Source organism: Rattus norvegicus, chromosome 17, assembly GCF_036323735.1.
Source record: "Rattus norvegicus strain BN/NHsdMcwi chromosome 17, GRCr8, whole genome shotgun sequence".
Lineage (NCBI taxonomy): Eukaryota > Metazoa > Chordata > Mammalia > Rodentia > Muridae > Rattus > Rattus norvegicus.
Window position 1 is genome coordinate 64,814,958 of NC_086035.1, and position 13,192 is coordinate 64,828,149.

Below are 13,192 nucleotides of genomic sequence, written 5' to 3' on the forward strand. Positions count from 1 at the left end.
GAGTCTTTTAGAAGCAGAACTTAGTGCAAAGTCTTGGAGTAACTGAGGAAGTATCCTTAAATAGGAGAACAAGTCCTCAGCCCAATTCTCTTTCTATTTTTCACTTGACTGCCATACTCTACTACCTTTATATGCTAAAATAAAATAATAATAATAAAAAAACAGGGTAAACAGATGTAGTTAACATCACAAACTTGTGGACCAGAATAAACCTCTTTTCTCTATAATGTGTTCTTCTTGGGCATTTGTTATAGTCAGAAATCAGAACGACCTGGAAAATGTTGGCATAATTCAACTTTTGCTCTCAGGAAGTCAGCATCATAGCGTGGTAATTGCTTATGATGAGTGGGAAGCTGTAAGGTGAACTGTGTCTATTTTAAGTAAAGTAGATGGTTCAAATGACTGCATTTCAAATAAAACTTCAGTAATTCTCTCTAAATGTTTCCATTGCAGTTGGCAAAAGAGACTAATTAACAGATTTTAATAATGCTAATCATATTCTGATAAGAAATGAGTGGCCATACTGAGGGTCTTGGATATTACTACTTTAGAAGTTCATACATATAATCTTCTCTTAAGCATGCATTTGAATTCCACATGATCTTCATTCTCTCAGAAAAACCAAGGAACTGAAAACAGCTTATCCACAGTCATACAGTCTGACTACTAATCTACCAGTAAAGACTGCCCTTAGTATTTTATATTCTGTACTTGATACATGGCATGTCAATATGGCCTCCGTATTTATTATAGTATTAAGCCATCATATAGGTCTAACAGTTTAGATTAGACAGTGCTAACTCTCTCCCTTTTGTTGTTAAAAAAATAACAAGCCACCCACATTCCAATAGAAGATCACACATCCAAGAATATTTGGACTGCACAAATTGGTCTTGTTGGGTTTTGAAAACAGAACAAAAAACAAAACCAAAGGAAGACAAAGTTGAGCGGAAAGTTGTGGAGATTGGATCTGGGAAAAATAGAGAAAGTGATGGTCAATAGGATCAAGACCTTTGAAAAACTAGCAGAAAATTGCAACAACAACTTCTAGTTATTGTTTACCTAGCAAATTATCTGTGAAATTATCAGCTTAACGTGATAGTGAGAAAAAGTTTAATTGGCTGTCTGGAAATGTCTAGACTTTAGAATTCTATATACTGTGCTAGTGAGATGACTCAATGGGTAAAGGTGTTTGACACCAAGCCTGATGACTTGAATTTGATTCCCAGGATCTACATGGTCAAAGGAGAGAACTTTACTCTTGTAAATTGTCAAGTTATCCTATTAGTGTGTAGTTATATGATGTGTTTCTCTCTCTCTCTCTCTCTCTCTCTCTCTCTCTCTCTCTCTCTCTCTCTCTCTCTCTCTCTCTCTCTCATTTTTCCCAGAAATCTTGGATCTAACTGAGGTCTCTATGCTTTTAAAGGAAGTACTGATTATGCTACCTCCTGAGCTCCAAGGTAGACAAAATACTCTATGACATAATAGGATAGATTAATATGAGTTATAGTAATGATTTACATACCAAATACTGTGTCAAAATATTTATACCTCCTGTATCAGAATTCTGAATCAGGTAGGTTTTTGTCAAACTGAAAACTACTTTACTGGTTACTTAGAGAACGCCTGAAGCCAGAACTTATAATCTACTCAGGGAGGACACAGGTGAAAGTTAAGAATGGAGCACAGGAGACGCCTGAACATTGACAATGAAACCATGCATAGTAGACAGAGCAGATGCCTTAGTAGTGACAACAGAGAGGAATCATAGAAATGGAGGCAGAGCTAAGAGAAGAGAGCCCATGAAGATCACGTGACTAAAAGCAAACCGGGTATTTCCTGCACACCCACGCTGGGAATGCTTAGAATGTCCCTGCACTAGAGGTGCTAGAAGTTGGCTTTTACCATGACGTCACTTGTCAAGACTCTAAAACAAATGAAAAAAAAATGCTGGAAATTTTGCCATAGGCCAAATTTTTTCACCTCAAACCAGGTTTCTTTCAAGCCAAGCTATAATTGGATAGGGAGGCATTTGGGCATCTTCTCCATTATCTGTGCCTAACTTACTTCTGCAAGCGAAGATGGATCCTTGGCATCTTCTCTTTAGATTCTCACATTTTACTTGACAGCACAAAGCAGGTCCTCTGACACCTATTACAACTGTCTGATGCCTTTTAACTGGAAAGGCCTCTCCACAGAAGACCTCATCCTCAGTCTCCCATGTAACACAACCTTTTGTGCATTCTCTCCTCTAGCTTTGCTTGCTTTTCTCCCGTCTAGGGCACCTTGTTATGGTCCACTCTTTCCTCGCAAGTAAAGCGTGCCCTTAAGGATGGATGAAACTCTTACAACCCTCTTGGGGATCGGGGCAATCCCCTGATGGTACTGAAGGATGCCGGCATGGACAGTTTAGACTAGCAAGCCAGATTATATCTCAAAGGTACAGTCCTCTCAAGGAAGTATGAATGAAGTCAGGGACCTTGTGTGAAAAAAATGTCTGTGTCCATGTCCAAGTAAAATTTTATATAGCCTGTTATCTGAAATCAAGATGACTTATGCAGCACTTTGACTTGTTTAAAAATGTAAAGATGTAAATCCATTCTTAATTCATAGGCTGTGCAGAACCAGGCAGGGAACTTGAGTTTCGTGCTCCCCTGCTCTGGACTTCACAGCGTCAAGCTGCTTTTCTCATGGGTAGAATCATTGCAGCCTCTAAGCCAACTGTTTCCCTCTATTCCCAAATAACTGTTCCTAGTTTCCCAGCTCCTGGTTGCCTGTAGGAGGTTCTATACACTGTGGTAATTTCAGTTTTCCCTGCATTCATGCAATCCTTCCCCTGGGCATTACAGGATGAGAGAAAGTGTCTCAGCCAATTACCAAGCTACTGTCTAATCTAGAGCTAGAGTGTGTTGTTTTCTCTTGGTAAAATTTCATTGTTTAAGTGTGTCAGTCTTTGAAGAGGTTTTCTAATTAAACTAATTTAAACAGCCAACATGTAATTGTTGAATAACATATTTGAATTGCATTCAAATGATTTTTCAAATACTTCATTCTAGTTTTCCTTCTTGGAAATGTGTTCAAACAGGAAGATAACACTGGCCAATAAATTACAAGATTGGCAAAAGTAGGAATTCAAATTCTGACAATTGCATGCTTAGTGCCTAAAACTGTGGGTCCCACATATTTTTTTATTCACTCAGCAAATACTTATGTGTGCCAGGTACTGTCCTGAAATGAGAGCTTCGTTCACATCTATATTGAGAAATATTAAGGAATAGAATATCTTAAAGAACTACAGGGGCAAAGAAGAGTCATTTGCTCCTTAAGTGATAGTCTTGAGATCTGTCACTCATGCTACCTGACCGTGCAACACAAGCAAGTCTAGGATGACATGTGCTATGCATGCTCTAAATGGTGTGAGAGCTAATCCTTAGAATTTGTAAAACAAGATGGTGATCTATACTGAAGCTTTATTATCAACATTAAATGAAATTTCATATACAGGAATTAGCATAATTCTCAGAACATGTCAAATCCTGATCACAGGATATGTTTGCTTTTGGTTTATTTTGTTTCTTACTGATAAACTACGTCTTCCCAGAAGCACTGTAGCAACTTTCTGCAACACCCATTTCTTAATCATACTTAGCACTGAACTAAATTTAATTCTCAGTCATAATTTACACATTAAATAAACAATGTGTTCTCATGGCTGTACTTTACACTATTGGGCAAAAGAGAGGTATGTAAATGAAGATCATTCCTGTGATATTTTGGGGGGGTTGCTATTTTCTTGTCAAACATCTATTCTGTTACTGATGCTGCTTGCTGAAATGGTATTACTGATGTCTATTCACTGATATTGTCATTGTCTTTTGTATCTTTGTAGATATGACCAGTAATGGCATCTACTTCAGCTCTGAGTTGCTCAGTGAACTGTGGATTGACTGAACCATATTCTTTCCCATCATGATAGACAACGCAAAGGCTCTCTACTTGTAGGTAACTTTTACTCAGCTTTATTTACATGGTTATGTGTTGATATTTTTAAGTATAGTTTTATAATTAATTTGTCCATCGTGTTGCTAGGAAGAAGTGTGACTGGAATTAGTCTCTCAGCTTCAATCCACTGTAGGATGAAGGTATATCCTATCATATAACCTGATTAAAGAAGAACAACTATCAGTATTGCACTGTGATGGCTGATCTTGGCTGTCAACCTGACACATCTGGGAAAATGAAAGCTCAACTGAGGAACTGCTTCCGTCACATTGGCCTATGAGCATATCTGTGGGGCATTTTCATGGTTGATTTGATGTCAGAGAGTCTGGCCCACTGTGGGTGGTACTATCCCTAGGCAGGCAGGTTTAGACAATATTTTAAAAAGCTAACAATCCAGTAAGCACCATTCCTCCATGGTCTTTGCTTCAGTTCCTGCCTCTAGGTTCCTGCCTTGGCATCTTGCCTATCTTTCCTTAAATGATAGACCGTAACCTATACCTTCTCTTTATCAGGTTGCTTTTGGTGCGTTTTTGTCATAACAACCAAGCCTCAAACTAGGAAATTAGATCTCTGTTAATTTAAAAAGTCCTGTCTTTTGATTCTGTAATACCTTATATTTAATTACAATTGTGGTAGGTCTACATTTCAGCAAGCTTAATACTTTTTCTTTTTTTTTTTTTTTTTTTTTTTTTTTGGAGCTGGGGACCGAACCCAGGGCCTTGCGCATGCTAGGCAAGCGCTCTACCACTGAGCCAAATCCCCAACCCAGGCTTAATACTTTTAAATAGTTCTATTTTATTCCAACAAGATATCCATGTACTTCCACTTCCACACATCAGATGATATCTATGGCATTGTAAGAAGGAAATTGTACTCTGAGGGCAGTAATTGTAGTTTTGGCTTCATTTATCATTCAATTAGTCTACTATTCCCCAAGATTTGGTTTCTCTGAAAAAAATGAGAATATCATAAAATAATAATTTCTTCTTCACCTAAATTCCTAAGATAACTATGACTATCAAAGGAAGGAAGGAATGTGAACCTTTGAGCTAGCAGTAAGACTTGAGTTTTAGAGGTCGAGAATGTTGCTTAGTTCCTACAATGTTTACCTACCATACGCACGATCATGGATACCATTCCCCACACTACCTAAACTGGGCATCATGGAACACAGGGCACATCCATAATCCTACCACTATGGAGGTAGATGCAGAAAAATCATGAATTCAAAGTCATCCTAAGCTATATAGTGACTTCAGGGGCAACTAAGGTGACATGAGATCCTATTTAAGAAAGAAAAAAGTAAAAAAAAAAAAAAAGAAAGAAAAAAGTACAAAATGAGCTCCATTTGCTGCTAAGTTACAAGTAGGGAGAGGGAAAGAGTTCCAACTACCATGTTTTAAAATACTGATTAATAAAACTACATGTTTTGCATGGTACCTTCCTAGAAGATACATTTTTAAAGGCATGATTAATTTGTAGTCCATATCATTATTTCATGTATGTGAGAAAATATATAAAAAGATGCATTTTTAATGTCAAGAAAATACCAGAGAAAAACACTCCAAAGAGCAAAGATCTAGTTTTTTTAAGTTATTTATTTTAGATTATGATATAATTCTATCATTTGTCCTTCCATTTCTTCCCTCAAATATTCCCCTGTACCCCTTGTTCGCCCTAAAATTCATGACCTCATTTCTTTAATTGTTGTTACATATGTGTGTGTTCCTAAATATATATGTACCACCCACTCAGTTTGTATATGGTTGCTTGTATGCATATGTTCTCAGACATGACCATTTAACTGAAAGTCTCAGAGGCCATTTAGCTCCCTTGCTGTGCACCTGTAGTGAATCAGTGTCATTCTGTGGAGGGAATAGCCAACAAAGCTACCCACTTTGTGGTTGCTGAGAAAATATCTAACCTTTCCGTGCTTAGTGTCCTTGTGTGTGTAATGGAGCTGGTAATAAAGCATATTAACTTATCATACAGTGTGGGTTCCAGAAGTTAGTAAGAATAGGCATGCAGTTTACTGGCCTCCTTGAAGAGTGCTCAGTGCTTTCCCTAGGGCGTATGAGCTCCTCATGGTGGCCCTATGACCAGAAAACTCCAAGTTCAAAGTCATTTAGCAATGGACTGTGGAACCTAGAGTGGCCATTGAACTTTTTGACATCTCTATTTATGAGAAACAATGGAGATAATTGTGGTCTACCCCGTGCTGCTTTTATTAGGATGACTCAAGCCAGCCTCTGAAGAGGACCCATAGCTGTAACCTTTATTGGGAAATTCAAAGAGATCATCAAAATTATAACACAGGATTATTTTCAAGTACAAGCCAGATCTCTTGACTTTGAAAGTGTTTTTTGCTGTATCCTATATTTAGGAGATTTTTTTAAGAATGCTGTAATTGATAACATGATTTCTTTTCTTAAATATGGAAAATGTGAATATTGCTATTTATTATTATGTGCTTGCTCACGCACCATGGTGCTCCTGTGGTAGAGTCAGTTTTCTCCTTGTACCATGTAGGTCCCACAGATCAAGGTCAAGTTCATATTCTTGGTGATACATACCTTTACCTGCTGAACTATCTAACCAGGCTTAAATATTAAAAAGCAACAAGTTACAAATTGCAAACATACCTTAAATATGTCATCCAAGATTTTAAAAAAACTGGTCCAGTCATGGTAGTGCGTGACTGGAACCCTAAGCATTATGGAAACTGAGGCAGGACTTCTAGGCCAGCCAGTTTAGATTCTGTAGGTAGTATCAGGCTAGCCAGGACTACATACTAAAACTATGTCTCAGAAGACTGATAGGTCTGGTGAGATCACTCAGAGTGTAAAGACCCTTGTGGCCAAACCTGAGGTGCTGAATTCAGTCCCCAAAACCTGCATCATAAAAGGAGAAAACTGACTTTGACCTTCATATGCACATTGAGGAATGTGGGCCTGTAAACACACACACACACACACACACACACACACACACACACACACACACACACACACAAAGGAAAAGTGATATACAGAGAGATGGATAAATGGTTCATAGATAAATACTCCATTGACTTTTTAAAAGCCTACCAGAGATTATAAACAAGAGATCTTTGTTTTATTTATTATGAAGTTTGGGCTGCTACCATACTTAAAACTTTTGTTTTCAGGAAAGGAAACAGGGAAGAAAGAGGTAGAATATAAACCACATTGTAAAATGAAGGGCCAAGAGGGCTTTAACTTTCACTTTCCTAACCCCACACTCAGCAATGAATACAAAATGTGTCTTGTTATGAACAAACATCCAATATTGTCCTCTGGACTTGCATTGAACAAAATTCAGTAGTTCATAATGAGTGGCATTTTCCACATGAGTCATGATTTGTTCCCAAGGTGGAAAGTGCTGATAACGAAGAGGGTGAGGGAGCCAAGCTCATGACCCCACGCCTTATGTCTATGTCTGTAGTTCAGCTGTTGCCAACCTCAGGGCTCTCACTCACACCAGAGAGCCATGGCTTGTCCCCTGTCCACGTTAATTATAAACCACCCGAAGCAGCCAGAGTGCTTGGTCCATCCACCGCTGTACCCGCCCGCCTTAACAGCCAGCGAGTGAGTAGTTCACATGTAAATTCCACCTGAATTTTAATTCCGGTCAGGCTTTTATCTGCAGCTTCTGTGTGTGCTTTCTCCTTCTTGTTTGCTTTTTTAGTAGTTTAAGATTGGGTGGGGTTTTCCATGAAGAGAGCAGTGGTGGTTGGGCAGGAGATTGTTGAGAATAATGGCTCTTGGGGTACAGTCCTAGGCACCATGATCATAGCGTGCGGCTACTGCTGCACTGTCCATGAGTAGGGACCTGGTAGACAGATGCCACCGGCCCACTTTCCCCACTTCCTGTCCCTCTCCCTACTTACAGTAATGTAGGGTTCACAGCATTCACATTTTACTGTCTTACTAGGAATGAGGCTATAAGGAAAGGGCTACATAGGTCCATTAGTTTGGGGTATGTTATTAAATAAATTATCGTGGATTTCTACTGTGAATTTTCACTGTTTTACTGGCCATTCTATATTTATGATGTTCTCCCTAAAATTTATAAATTTATATGTGACTTTAGAAGTCTCTCTCTCTGTTAGAAGCTGATTAAATCTTGTTTCAACCCAATACTTGTTTTTAAAAACGTGTCTCTAGACACACGCACACGCACACGCACGCACACACGAGTGAATTGTGTTTGTCACTCTGGGTAGAGATGGACAGAGTTCAGTGAAGACTTGGGCATTCAGACCTGAACTCTGATGGAATTTAGAAACCGAAAGTGAATCAAATCTTGATCAGTGGGATTCTAAGAATCAGTAGACAAGTTGTAGCCATAATTAAGCCTGTGTTATTGTGGGCGAGAAGGCTAGGGATGGTAAGAGGTGAAGTCTCTTGATAAGGCCTGCTAAGTGGCAGGGTCTGTGGCTCACTTTTGCAGAGTACTTGCCTAGCATGTGTCACTCCTTTGGTTCAGTCCCCAGCATGGCATCCCATCACCTGTGAGGTAGAGGGAGGGCCAGAAGTTCAAGATCATGCTCAATTTCATAGACAGTACTAGAACAGCCTAAATGATTCTGCTGATAGAACTGACAAGCACTGCGTGTCCTGAAAGGCAAACAGGAGCCCGAAGTAGGGTGTGGAACTTTTTGCCTCTTTGCTACCTGAGTTCTGCCTATAGCACCCTAGCCTAGTCCCTGTCACACCTGCTCGTGTTGTGCATCATGTCTTCCCCAGCGACTTTTAATGTGCAGTTACTGATGGAATCCATGATGACAATGTACACCCTGCGATCTTAGATTGAACAGGAAATAATTGTATTTGCCATTGTTCAAATATTTCTAGGAAAGTCCTCGATATGGATAGTATCTTAAAATTATTATTAACGTGAATCTAAACAGTTAAGCAAGAAATGAAAAAAAAATCACCTTTAACACTACCCATGCTTTTTCTTGCCAACTACATTTAGCAAAATGTTTTAAGTATCTTAAAAATGAACAAGTCAGGTGGCCTATATGTAAAATCTTATTTGTTGGAAAGCAGAAGCAGGGAGGTCAGGAGTTCAAGGGCTTCCTCAGCTACATAGGCAGTTCGAGGTCATCCTGAGCTACAAGAGATCCTATCTCAAAAACTCACATGAAGCGAAGCGGAGAGAAAGGGCTCCACAATTAAGAGCACATGCTGTTCCTCCAGAGGACCCAAATTCAGTTTCAACACCCACATGTCAAAGGCTCGCAGCATCTGTAATTTCTGCTCCAGGAGGGCAGATGTCCTTTTCTGGATTCCATTCATATCTGTGCTCACACGCACTTAACCCCACATAGGCACATACACATGATTAAAAATAAAATTGTCTTAAAAAAATTAAAAGAAAGGTAAAAATAATGTAGAGCTGACTCTTCTACCTTATTAGTTTATGGTTACACATATTTACTTTTAGAAGCAGCCTCGCATCAACCATAAGGAGGTTTCCCAAGGCAAGAGGATCTCTGAGTTCTAGGACAACCAGGGCTTCCAAGAGAAACCCTGTCTCAAAAAACAAAAGAAACAAACAAAAGTGAACAACAACAACAAAAACAACAACAACAAAAACAACAACAACAAAGGTTTCCTACTCCATGTTATCTTAGAATAGAATGATTACTTTTATACCAATTTCTAAGAAAATAGTTATTTTCTTATAGTTGTTAAGTTTATTTAATAATAACAATTATTGTATTCATTGTAAATTGCTTCTGCCCAGCACTCACAAACGGAGATTGCCATGAAAGATTGGTTAATAGTCATTTCATTTATATGTCTGAGTATATGTGTGTTCTCCATGTGTATACAGTGGATGCAGGGGAGAATACGGTATCAAGTCCCCTATACTGGAGTTACCGATGGATGTAAACCGTCATGTGTGTGTTGGGAACTGAATCCAGATCCTCTACAAGAGGTATCTGTTCTCTTAACTGCTGAGCCATCTTTCTAGCCCTCAGAAAACCTTTCTAAAGTGTACAAGTAAAAGCTACTATTTGTGTGTATAAACATTCATGTGCTAGAGAGAGAGTTTGTGTATGCTTTATATAAATACTTATGTCCAAGAAGGAATCATACTAATCTGATTTTGTAAGTGTGGACAATGTATATGTCAGGGATTTTTAAACATCCGTGTAGGTTTCAGCTCTTTATTTAAAATACAGTGAGAAATAACAGAACCGAAGCAAAAAGGATGCTACAGCAATGAATAAGAAACTAAATATCAAGAGGACTTAAAATTGTTCAGTGCACATTATCAAATTATATCATTCTACACTATTGACAAGAAAGACCTCTTATTTGATTAACATGTTTCTGTTTTAAATGGTCTCTCTCTCTCTCTCTCTCTCTCTCTCTCTCTCTCTCTCTCTCTCTCTCTCTCTGTATGTGTGTGACTCCATGTGTTTGTGTGTGTATCTCCATGTGTGTTTGTATGTCTCCTGGTGTGTCTGTCTGTGTATATCTGTGTTTGTCTGTGTCTCTGTGTGTGTCTGTGTTTGTGTGTGTTGGCACATGTGTTATGGTGGACCTGTGAATTTCAGAGGGCATTTGGGGATCCATTCTTTCCAGGTTTCCAGAGCTTGAACTCAGACTTATGCAGTAAATGTTTTCACATTCTGAGCCATCTCACCTGCCCTAAAGTGATACTGCAGGCTTGTGGCATCTTCTTGGACACCAATCCTACACAGTGAAGCCAGTCTCAGCTGATACAGTCAAATGATTAAGAAGCCAGGATGATTGCAAGCAGCTGAGCTACCATGTAGGGCCATAAGTAAGTAAGTGGAAGCAATGAACTAACAAAGACATGTTTAAGAGAGGAAGTTAGTCTGACAATGTCCAACAATATTCAGGGCGTGAGCAATTTTAGGCTGACATGCATCCAGCACAAAGAGGCAATTTTTGAGTGAATTATATATAAAGAATATTCATCTGATTATGTAAGCAGAAATGTAACAGTCACACTGGCATTAGCCCACTGCTAAAGCTTCACATGATCAAGTAGTTTGAGAAGTATAGCAAAAAGAATCCATTAATAAAAGAAGGGACTGTGTTTTTATCATTCCCAATGGTGATACTTGGCAAGTTTCCAATTTGTTCCTAATAGACTTTAAGTCTCTGTTTAATGCAGTTGAAGAATAGCATGTCTTGTTGACTGCTTAACATATTTTTTAACTAGAGGACCTGCAGTTGTATACTGAAATTGGAAAGCAGTGCCCACCATCTGAGTTTGTGATTTTTTTTACAGGTTGTGACATTCAGTCCTTTGCTATCACAAAAAGAAGGTATGAACCATGTGACAAACATTGTGTAGGTAGCCAGGAAAAAAGCATGTGCAAAGTACGGGAACAGAATGCTTATAGATGTATACCTGTGTGTATCTGTGCTTATGTGCTTGTGTGTGTGTGTGTGTGTGTGTGTGTGTGTGTGTGTGTGTGTGTGTGTGAGATGCTTGTGTGGCTATGTTAGTCTGTTTGTGGATGCAGAAGAGGAAATGCTAAGCACCTGTATTCCTTTTCAACTAGTACTAAATTTAATGACTTTTAAAAATTAATTTATGTGTTTGTGCACCCATGTGTGCATGTGCATGATGAGTGCAGACGTCATGATACATATGAGAATCAGAGGAGATACAGTTGCATTAAACAGAGACTTAAAATACTATTAGGACAATGCTGTGGACCTAGCTCTCTACTCTCAAGTTTAGGAGCATGCAGAGAATTCAATTTAGGTCTTCAGATTTTACAATAAGATCTCTTATCTGATGAGTGACCTCAGATAGATGGCCCCTCAGGATTTGTTTTTGTTTTGTTTTGTTTTTCTTGTTTGCAGTATTGGGCTCACCCAGCGGGGGCAAGTGTTCCAAAATGGAAATATCTCTCTCTCTCTCTCTCTCTCTCTCTCTCTCTCTCTCTCACACACACACACACACACGCACACACACACACACACAAAGAGAGAGAGAGAGAAGCACACAACATATACATACACAGCAGCCAATGAAATTATTTTTAAACATCTGTATCTCCTTTTTATAAATAAATGAGTTCGTGCATTTACCTTTCTTCCAAGTAGCCTTCACATTACAAAGCTTGACGCCATTACTCATGAAGTTTCAGATACTAATCATATTCAAGATGAGCATTTCAGCATGTCCAAGGTGCTGTCTGTCAAATGGTGCATTAATTTTCATGCTCGCTATAGAATTTAAAGTAGAAATCCTTAGGACTGTTGGGGCATCATCAGACTGTGCTGAAGAGAACTGTTGTGGTGACTGAAGGGGCACAGGAAAACCTGAGTACTATGAAACCTTCAATGAGAAAAACCCTGACACCTTCACGGCAAAGGAAAACAAACAAATCGGGCAATTACTTGTTTGTTGTCATTGTCATTGTTGTTGGTGCTGCTGTCTTGTCTAGACAAAGTTCAGTTTCTGTCCCATGGAAGAGTTAATACTACATGCTGAGTTTTTATTGCCAAGTCTCAAAGCAGTAGGCTACATAAGTAGGGCCATTGATCTGTACACATTCCTGAATGAGAAGTGCAATTCACAATGGGTGTTTAAAAGCTTGTAGCAAAGCAACAGTTCACACACTAGCAAAACAAGCTATCAGCCACATACTCTTCCAAGCCAGTTTCCTAACGGGAAAGTTAATCAATCATTTTTTAGCGATCTTGAGATAGAATCTAATGATCTCGTTATTAAGCCCAGCAAGTCAAGAGAGTGTCATACTTATTCACTAGACTGCAGTGACATTGATTGGCCCATTTATCCTGGGGAAATGGGAAGCATCACTATGCATGTGCTAAAACAGTGTTTGCTTGGGGCTGGGCAGATGGCTCAGTGGGTAAGGGCACTTGCTGTCCAGGTATAAGGACCTGAATTTGGATCCCAGCACTCTTAAAAAGCTGAGTGTGGTTCCACATGTGCTTGCAAGGCTAATTAATGGTATAGGGGCAAAAGCAGGAGGGTGGTTGGGACTTACTGACCACTACCCTTGCTCGGGTTTACTGAGAGACCCAGTCTCCAGGGAGTAAGACAGAACGTGATGAAGGAAGATGCTTAATGCCCTCATTGTCCACTGCATATGCACAGGCTCGTGTGCCTATGCACACATCCAAACATACACCACATATACACA

At 39.1% G+C, this 13,192-nt stretch overlaps 1 protein-coding gene across 11 annotated transcripts in view; it reads left to right on the plus strand.

The window, feature by feature from the left end:
* The window catches only part of Chrm3 (cholinergic receptor, muscarinic 3), a 462,074-nt gene that overhangs the window by 118,409 nt on the left and 330,473 nt on the right, over positions 1-13,192 (plus strand). For 7 of the 11 annotated variants that reach the window (XM_039095336.2, XM_063276043.1, XM_063276044.1 and 4 more), the window contains exon 2: positions 3,890-3,998. The gene's annotated coding sequence lies outside the window, so the exon portion shown is untranslated. Of the gene's footprint in view, positions 1-2,181; positions 2,441-3,889; positions 4,003-13,192 lie in introns of those variants that run through there. The other 4 variants (XM_063276047.1, XM_063276048.1, XM_039095337.2 and 1 more) reach the window with 2 other exon arrangements.